The sequence below is a fragment of the Danio aesculapii genome, chromosome 16 (genome assembly GCF_903798145.1).
Source record: "Danio aesculapii chromosome 16, fDanAes4.1, whole genome shotgun sequence".
In the NCBI taxonomy this organism is placed as follows: Eukaryota; Metazoa; Chordata; class Actinopteri; order Cypriniformes; family Danionidae; genus Danio; species Danio aesculapii.
The window spans coordinates 22,453,725-22,463,894 of NC_079450.1; positions in this window are offsets into that span (position 1 = coordinate 22,453,725).

Sequence of the window (10,170 nt, forward strand, 5' to 3'; positions counted from 1 at the left end):
CCAGCGCCATCTTGAATAGCCATAAGGTATGTTTAATCATATCTTTTATTCACTTATCATATTTTTTGTGAAATGTATAATTAGAGGTAACACCACATGTAGACTGCTGAGTATTGTGTTTAATGCACGTTTAAGCATCATGTTTTAGATAACTCAGCTTTTACTGTGATTTTTCTGGAGTGAAACAGGAATACTATTTAAAGTCATATACAGGGGTGCCCAGACTGTTTATTTATAAAGGGCCAAAAACCAAATTCAAATAAAGGCTGTGGGAAGTTAAATATACCAAACCATATTACATTAAATTTGCCATTGGTAATTCCCTAATTTATTTGCTAATATTTAAAAACAACTCGAAAATGTTGCTTTAAAATATATTAATTAATGATGCAGTATCATTTTTAATGTTTTATGGACCCTTTTCACAAGACTGTTATGACACGTTTAACAGTCATCATACTCTTAAATCCTCGAAAGTTTTTAATATTTAGATTTTTTTTTAATGCAAGAACATTATGGATTTATGAATGTAGTATATCATCTTTGCGTCAAATTACAAAAAACAATTTACCACTTATGTGAGGTGTTTTTAATGTAGGGTCAATGGGGCTGAGAGTAAATTTGACGTTTTTCTCTCCTCTGGCTGCGGTTATCAGTCTCACACAACTTTTTTCCTTTTTCCGAAAGTCTTGATAACAGCCTCCAGGAGTTTTTCTTATTATTTCAGCAAATAAAATTGTAAAACAATTATTTCTCTGATTCACTGCGCTCTGTGTTTACCAAGCTATGACGCCTATGACCCGGAAATGTGAATAGGGTTTATAACTTATCAAAGTAAAGACATAAACAATCCCATTTATAACAACAGATTTTGCTCACTGATGTCTTGTGCATTGTATATACATTTTATGTACATGGTATTTTATTTACAAGGCATTCGCCCCAACCAACTCCCCATCATTCTCTCTCTCTTTTCAGATGGTGGGCCAAAACAAAGGTTGGGACAACTTTGGCCCGCGGACCCTACCTTGGGCAACTTTGGTCCTATAAAAAATTTTTTGAACTTACCTAAGCCACGTACCTACTATGTAGTTATCAGAGTACAATTTAACTTTATGAATCAATGCAGTATATGGCACTAATAGAAATGCAGAATTTCAAATAAAAATCCCTCAATTTCACGAAAACAAATTTCGCTTAAGGTCATTTGGAAATGCATTTGCTGAATAAAAATTAACTTAACACCCAAACAACTAATCAGCTGTCTCCATTATGCTTGCCTTATGTACTGTTAGTTACTAGACACTAGTCAGCTTCATGGAAGTGCGCCTAATTCTTGAATTAGGATTTGGCAACAATAATGCCATGTTCAAAGTCTTATATCACTATTCTTACCATTCTCATGCTCTGACTGAACTACAGCAGATCCACTTCTACATCCAGCCTGGTAAGTATATTTATTATTAGTTATTTTTATAGTTATATAGATATATATTAGCATTGGTCTGAATGGGCATCCGCACAAACTGCATATAGCTTTATGCAAAGAAATAAGTGCTAATGAGTTTAGACAAACATTATTATTTCACTATACCCATCAATATTAAGCAATGACTCCATTAGAGATGGAGGGAAAGCATATCAGCTAGAGATTACAGCACCTTGATAAGATGTGACCTGCTAACAAACCAAAGGTACTCGTGATTCAGCTGCAGCCACTTTCTAGTCCTATATAGCTCATGAACCCGTTAAAACATTTTCTTTGCCCAATTATTTGCTATTCTAATTTAAGCAACATTGCCTACATCATTTACAGTTCCTCGGTACAACGATCAGATAGTCAATGACTCTGAGCAAGGTCATTTTAAAAGACACCACACAAAAAACAAATTGTGGTCATTTCAGTTAAAATTTTTGAACAGAACTCTTCACTGACTTACAACAGAGCAGCAATAACATTATTCAAAATATGTTGATTTGTGCTCCACTGAAGAAGAAAAAAAACAAAAAAAAAAGATTTGATACGAGGTAAAAAAAACAACAACAGAATTTTACAGCTTTTATATATACAAATTGTAAATTCAACACTTTAAGATAGCATTTCAACACATTGTACAATAACAAAAGACCTTGTGAATGGATTACAACAGCTGTCAATGCAATTATTTGACTTAAAACAAGGCTGAAACCTTCACCCTTGGACAGTGTGGGAGTGTGGTTACTCTATTATTTAGAGCGGGAAAAGGTTGACCCAATTTTTTTTTTTTATCTACCCTGAATCAAGAGATGGATTTATTTGTTAAAACTAACTTTACATTATAACACAGTACCATGTAAGGTACTATTGCTTTTCAATGGCCAGTGTATAGTGAAAATGCGAATGAGAACTAACATTGAGTAAATGCAACTCACAGTCTATTAGCGAGCTTTGTCTAATCCTTAACCTGTCAGGCTACTCATCTAATTACAAGTGAAGGGAGGCTCTGAGCTGAAGTCATTAACAAATCTAGTACAAGATCTGGCCTATGAACCATGGCTTACCTTTGTCCCATATCTGGTCGTATTCATTAGCATAGGCAGCTGTCAATGAATGTTCTTACTAACAGACACTGAAAATGTTAACAGCTAAATATTTGTTTGTTTTTCTTTGCTTTCATTTAAGCTAGCTGAAGAGAATATAGCACTATATGATCGGTTTTGGAATATGTAACAGAGTGGGTGTGACTGAGGGAAAATACATCAGCATTTTCATTTTCTCCATGTGTTTGAAGTAGGTGCTCTGACACGTGAACAAACAATTATGTGATACTTTACCCTTTTGTCATTTATCGTATTTTCCTCTAGGCACTCACTAAAACTAATTCAAAAGTCATTGAGGAAAAAAAAAACATGCCTCGTGCTACGATAATAGTTTTTAGGTTCTGGCGAGCACAGTGCTTTCAAACAATCAGTGTTGTTTTGTGCTAATTTTTATATTGGGCACATATAATTGTAAAGTTTAGGAGTGACAGCTGCATTAAAACCCAGGAGTGAATTGCTTTAATTACTGGTTCATCCATTACGCCATTAACAGGGAGTTTAATGGCTTTTTTAGAGAGTTAATTTGGTTGTCACTCCCATAAATTACTGAGCTGTGTGTGAGTGTACGGAACAGGAAACAGATCTAAAAGGTAAACTGACAATCAAATTCAACTGCAGTCTGAGTTCAGCCAAAAAGATCTGTTCAGATTGTTCCTAATGGGTTTATATTTCACAAGAAACACAAAGAATAATTTCCTATTTTAAAATCAAGAGGCAACATCCCGCTCTCCTCTAGGAAGCTAATACAGAAGTAACTGAAACTGCAATTCATGGTTATTCCACTAGGGCTGGCTCCATAATAGAGCACATTTCTATTGACCCAATGTTAAAATGGGCAACTTTGCAGCAGAAAAAAAGTTTACAGCCTGGTACAAAAAATTATTTTGGTGTATATAGCTAATATTAACCTCATGACAACTGCGGGGGCATGATTTTTTTTTATAACTCATCCGTTTTGTCTGCATAATTAAGGGCGTGGCCACTTGAGTGACAGCTAGGTCTCGCTGGTCGCTGTCACTTTACCTCAGCTGATTCCAGCTGATTAGCCGCTGAATTCGGCATATACGTATCGTATTTTTGTTTTGCTTTATGTAGCTTTACACAGTCAGTTGCTTTTTGGAATTATTTCCTACAATTATCAGATAATGTTGCATGCTGTGTGCACTTAAAAACCATTCACGTGGCCTCCTTCTCCTAGGTGAGTGAAATTAAATACCATATCTTTAAATGTATTTGTTTTATTTAAGATAATTTATCATTAATAATTTTCTTTAGAATTTAAATGCACTCCAGAATCTGACAGATTGATTAGCTGTAGGCTATAGAGCAGTCATCCAAACTATTGTTGTACAGTGTTATGCCTGGATTTCATAAATAGCCTTGCAATTACTAACACAGACTATATCTGAAGTTTTTGGAAGTAATTTGAGCTTACCTCCAGTAGAAAAACGTCATAAGAACAATGCTTGGTGGCTCAATGTATTACAGTGTTTTTAAAAGACTAAACACTTTATTGCTATAGTGTACAACCAAACACATGTGGTCAGAACACAAACGAGTTGCAGGTAATGAAGTATTAAGCATTTCTCCCAAAGAAAATCCTGTCATAGCAAAACAAACCTGTCAGCGCTTTTTTGGTAACCCCCAGTCAGCGCGATGACATACAAACAAAATGGCGACGGCTACTTTTAGCTTCATTTGCGCTCTTCAGAAAACTATGGGTGACGTCACGGATACTACGTCCATATCTTTTACAGTCTGTTAAAAACACACCATTTTTAAAATTCTCTTTCTATTTATTAGTTCTATTCATCAAACAACCCTGATAAAAATCTTGCACCACAGTACAAAATATTAGGCAACTAATATTTTTATAGATATATATACACATACATACATACAGATTCATACATACACACACACACACACACACACACACATACATACATACATACATACATACATACATACATACATACGTACACGCCTACACGCGCACGCGCACACACACACACGCGCGCACACACACACACACACACACACACACACACATACAAAATGAGAAAAGAACATATTAGAATGATTTCTAAAAGTTCACTAACACTTTACAATAAGATTCCATTAGTATTTAATAGGGTTGTCAAAAGCATTGAGTTACGGTACCAATCGGTACTGAAAAATATAAAATCATCCATTTCTTGCTAACATTTGAGTGCTGTTGAGCACGTGAACACAACGGCCAATCAGCGCTGTTTTTAAAATTTTGGTACCGATTGATACTCTATACTTTTGACAACCCTATTTACTAACATAAACATTGAATAATACATTTATTACAGTATTTATTCATATTAGTCAACAATAGTTTATGAAAATAAAGTCATTCATTGTTAGTGTTACCTAACTCAAAGTGACTAAAGTTACCAAGAATTATTTAGAATTAATTTTAATAACACAATAAATATTGAGCTGAATAATAAATGCTGTAAATATATTGTTCAATCTTAGTTTATTTTAGTAAATAATGGGAACGTATTGTTCTTTTGAACTAAAAGATTTGAGTTAGGTGTTATTTTTTAAGTTTACACACCTGTAAAAAGCCAGTGCACCAACTAGAATCTCAAATCGTCTTGAAATCTCAAATCTTCGTACACAAAAGCCATGCCTAAATCAACGCAGGCCTGTTTTCCTAACTCAGAAAGAATCAGAGACAGAGAAGGGCATGAACCCAGATCTCCAAGCCTCCGCATATAACACGTCCATCTGAAGAGCATTACGCTTTTGCATTATCAATCATTGGCCTTGACATCTGCAATAAAATACTGCCCTCTCCCTCTGACCTGTGCCAGCAAACCCTTTGTAGTATTAAAAAAAAAAAAAAACTATAGATATCATCATGAGACAAGCATAAAAGCATGGCTGTGTGATTTCCTGACTGTGTATGATTTCCTGACTGATCAACCATGAGCCACCATTGCATGAAATCCAGTGTTTAAAATAGGAGAATTTACCATGATTACATTTCACACACGAACAAGCAGAATGAATGGTGCATATGAAATCAAGCATCCTTAATAGTGGTTATTTAAATAATAAACAAGTCATTAACAAACAGGAATATAGCTCCAAACTTAATGTGAGATAACAAGCAAAGATTATTGTAAATCTTTTTGTCAGTTGACTCTAACATGTGGTACTTTTAATATTGGACACAGATGCTAAGAAACCTTGGCTTCTTCTTTTTCTAGACTAATAAATCCAAGACTGTAAACCTGCTTTTAAGCCCAAGTAAAAAAAAGAAATGAAAATGCATCATGGGGTGTGCTTTTGAAGTTAGGAGTGGAATCAATATGCCAATAATGTGACACTGGTACAGCATATTTAATGAAGAAAAAAAAAACTGAAGTTAACACTTTAAAGGAAGGTGGTATCAGTTCATGTACTGACCAAAATGAACAAACAATGACAACTACCACATTAATTACAATATTTATTTATCTTTGTTAGCCTTAATGAAAAATAAATTGTTCAATGTTAGTTCTTGTTCACGCACAGTGCAACTTTGGATTTTAATAAATGCAGTAAATGCTAAAACTGTGATTAATAAACATGGTAAAAGTATTGTTCATTGATCGTTTGTTAATAAATATACTGTATTAACTATAACATTGTTGTTTTAAATGTGGCCAATATCAATTTTCTGGTGTGAACTACCCATAGTCTTAGAAAACATAAGTACAACCTGCCATTAGTACAAGTGTATACTACTGTAAATCAAGCACATTGTTAGATTGTTTAATATGATTATTATTGCCATTTTCCCAGACAAAAATGGCTATAATAATCAAATAGTTTTTATGAACTAAGAAGTTGTTTTGATTATAAGTGTATTTTCATGTCTAAAACCTAAAATAATTACGTGAATGAAAACACTTAAGTTCTATGACAAATACGGGGCATTCTCTGGCTTAGCACTAAACTAGTTCTAACCCAGGATCATTCTAAATTACGGAGCCCTGTATACATTTCTATTTTTTTTTTTTTTGCAGTTTTTGTTTTCACGAATCTGCTAGAGGCCGCTGTGTATACTTTTTGATATCTCAAATTTCTCTTGCTAGTGTCATTAGCACCTGCTCTTCTTGCATAAATCCACCAGAGGTCGCTGTCAACCAACTGACTGACTGATCGACTGACCTACCTTCCCCCTTCCCTGAACCCAACCAATAGTGTTTTAAAAATCACAGATTGACTCACCCACTTCCTTAAACCCAACCGACAGTGTTTTCAAAAGCAATTCAGAAAATGAAAAGCGCTCACCTGACTTTTAACACATTTTCAGATTTTACCACTGTTTCACCCTGTTATTTACTTGTCTATTTTATTTTTGGGGATTTGTTTTTGTCTTACCTGCTTTCTGGAACCGTTTTCTTGAACCCTGTCATCATAGTCAACTCCTCTCTGCGTCTCAAATCCTTTGACGAACGTGGCGAGCCAAACTGGTAACTACAGAAAAGCCATCCATACGGAGGTAATCAGTCAACTGGTAAGCGCGAAAAAGGAACATTGTCATACCGCCCCATTTTAAAGACGAAATGCAGCCATACGTTCTTCTGGCTACACAATTCATGATCTCCAGAAATGTATAGAGGGCTACGTTCAGAATGAGCCTATGTTGACTATTTCTCATGGGAAAGCAGATTTGAATTTAGCAACTGAATACATGACGCACTGATTAAACATTACGTAAAAGTTGCACGAATTTTGACATAATTCATACTGTGGCTGCATTGCAAAACATCAGATCTGTATTGGATATAATACCACATATGAAAGTGGCACGAATCAGATTTTAAAAGATCAGATTCCATGCAGTGTGTGCTGTTCACATGGTCATAACTAAAACAGATCTAAGTCACATATGGGGGAAAAAAATAACAAGATTTGGGCAATATTTGCCTGCAGTGTGAACCTAGCCTAGGGGTTGGTTTCCTTTTCTATGCACTACTTTTCTTTGTTTTTCAATGTATACTTGTGCTGGATGGAACGTTACACTCACAGCTGTTGAAGTGCCATGCACGTGAGCATCGCATTTTTTAGACATTGTGTCAAGTTGAAAGATCTTTCAAAGCTCATCACTGTTCGTTACAAAAGCAACGGACCAATCAGAAGACGTCAGAGGTAGGGTACGCATTGCAAGCTTCTGTTCATTAGCAAGTTGGCATGACAGCTGTTCAATTTACCGTTATATCAGAAGAGGGAGAAGTCGCTCGTGGCTTTGTCCAGATATCTTGAGTTTTATAATGCATCTTCAAATGCTTATTATAACAATGTTTTCCTATTTCTAAATGGTCCGTTATTTTCTTCATTACATCACGTTAATAATATTGCTTCACGTGGGCCTTGCGCTTCACTCAGTTTTTTAAAACCCATTCCTGAGCGTTTTTAGAAGCAAAGACACGTTCGATGTGAAAAAGCCCTTGTTTAACCAAAGGCTGTAGAATACACAAGATGTGTCACTTGTATAGTTTTGATTAAGGAAACACGGCGAATGAAGCCCTGCCTACTAGTACAGGAGCCAATCATCGATCAAAATAGACAGATGATGCTCCAGGGGAGGGGCTCAGACCAGACGTGTGCTTTCACGACAGTTTGGTGGTCAACAAACTCATCAGAACAACACTTAATAATAAACGTTTTTTGGTTTTGTAATTTGTATGAAACAAAATGTGGCACAGGCCATACGATCAAACGCACATCACTTGACAGCAACTACTCAAACTCCCCCAAACTTGTAAACAAAGAGTCACTGTCATTTCTGGAAGAGATTCACCATCAAGACTAAGTTGTGCGATAGGATGAGACATTACTCAGCGTATGATAATGTGTAAGAATAGCCATAAATGAGGTTGGTGTCGTGACCTCGTTACCTTCGAGTGCGCATTAGCTTGGGTAACATGAAAATACGTAGATTAATTTGATATGAATGTTTAGAAACAAAACTTAAGAGACAGTTGTTGTTTAAGTTTATTGGTGATTCCAAATATGTAACGTAATGGTAAGCTTGGCAAACAGTTTTGGAGAATTTGAAGTTTCCCAATTCAGACAGAATGCCCAAGCATGCTGCCTGAGAGGCGTTTCAAAGATGGCTGCCGAGTGAAATGACTTGCCTTAAGCATAATACAACAGTTAGAAATTTGTACAGTAAGCGAAAGCAATTTCAGCAGCTTTGGCAAGCACAGCAAATATGTAATGAATAGTCATGATTACTACCCGTTTGTCTGGTATCTACAAAGAAAGAGGTAATCACCTGTGGCAGAAGAGGAATGCGTGTATCTGATATGCAAAATGGCAAATAAGTACAAGCTGACACTGTTTAATTCTGCTTGATTGAGATCAGCGTAGGTGGGAAAAAAAGCAACTTGTGATTTTTCTCTTGCCAAAGTGAAGCGGTCCAGACTAAAGTTTTTGCCGCAGTCTACAACATGTTCTTTAACCATTATATGCTTTTGACTGAATGTTAAGAGGATGTGGTCTAAGCCGAACACCCTTATTTTATGGTTCTGCAGTGACAGACACTTTTCCTTAACCACATTTGATGTTGTTTTGGCAATCGTCAGTCAAAACTGACACACAGCACTTAGAGCGGATGTTGTCTCCATTTAAAGCTAATTATTGAGATAAAAATCTAAAATCCTTGTCTACAATCAATTAGAAAAAAAGTTCACCTCACATAGAGATGCTTATACATGCCACCCACAGTAATTCTAACAAAGCCTCAATTCAACTTGTGCTATAAGTGCACCACTTTAACTTCAATGGTAGTTCTTCTAAATTATGGGACTGTGTCAGCAAATCAAATCCGTTTTATTCAGACACATTTTCATATAGAGTTCGACTAAATGATGGTCGTATTAATATGAATACCTCTAAAAGGTTAATCAAAATGATATTCACGACACTGATTACGCACGCTTTATTAGAATATTATCTTTTATGCAATGCGTTATGCAGCTTTTTTACATTTAAAGGTCTTCAAGAATTAAAGTAGACAACAAAGTTACTGGACTGGATTCCGACTCCGCACAACCGAAGCACATGTTGGCGCCGACATCAATTCTAAACTGCCAAAACGATTTGTCAGCAATTAAAGTTTCTGGGACAAATCTCCATTATACCACCCCCTCTGGTTTACATTGGCTGCCCACAAACTATCTTGCCATCTTTAGGGCCATTTACACAACACTTTCAGCCAAAAATGGGAAAGTTTTTATGCGTTCTACCTGTTTAATAACACAACATCAGTGTTTTTGGGACTAACAACACATAAAAACAGGTTACAAAATGGAAGTTTTTGAAAACGCAGCCATTATCGTGTTTATATAAACCATGGGTGCCCAAACTTTTTCTTATAAAGAACCAAAAAACAAACAAGTGCTGTTGACCGAAGTTAAATATACCAAACCCTATTACATAAAATTTGCTCATTTGTTGGCTTATTCTTTAAAAATAACTAGAAAAGTTGCTTTAAAGCATATTTAATTATGATGCAGTATAATTTTTTACATTTTATAATGAACTTATTATAGTAAA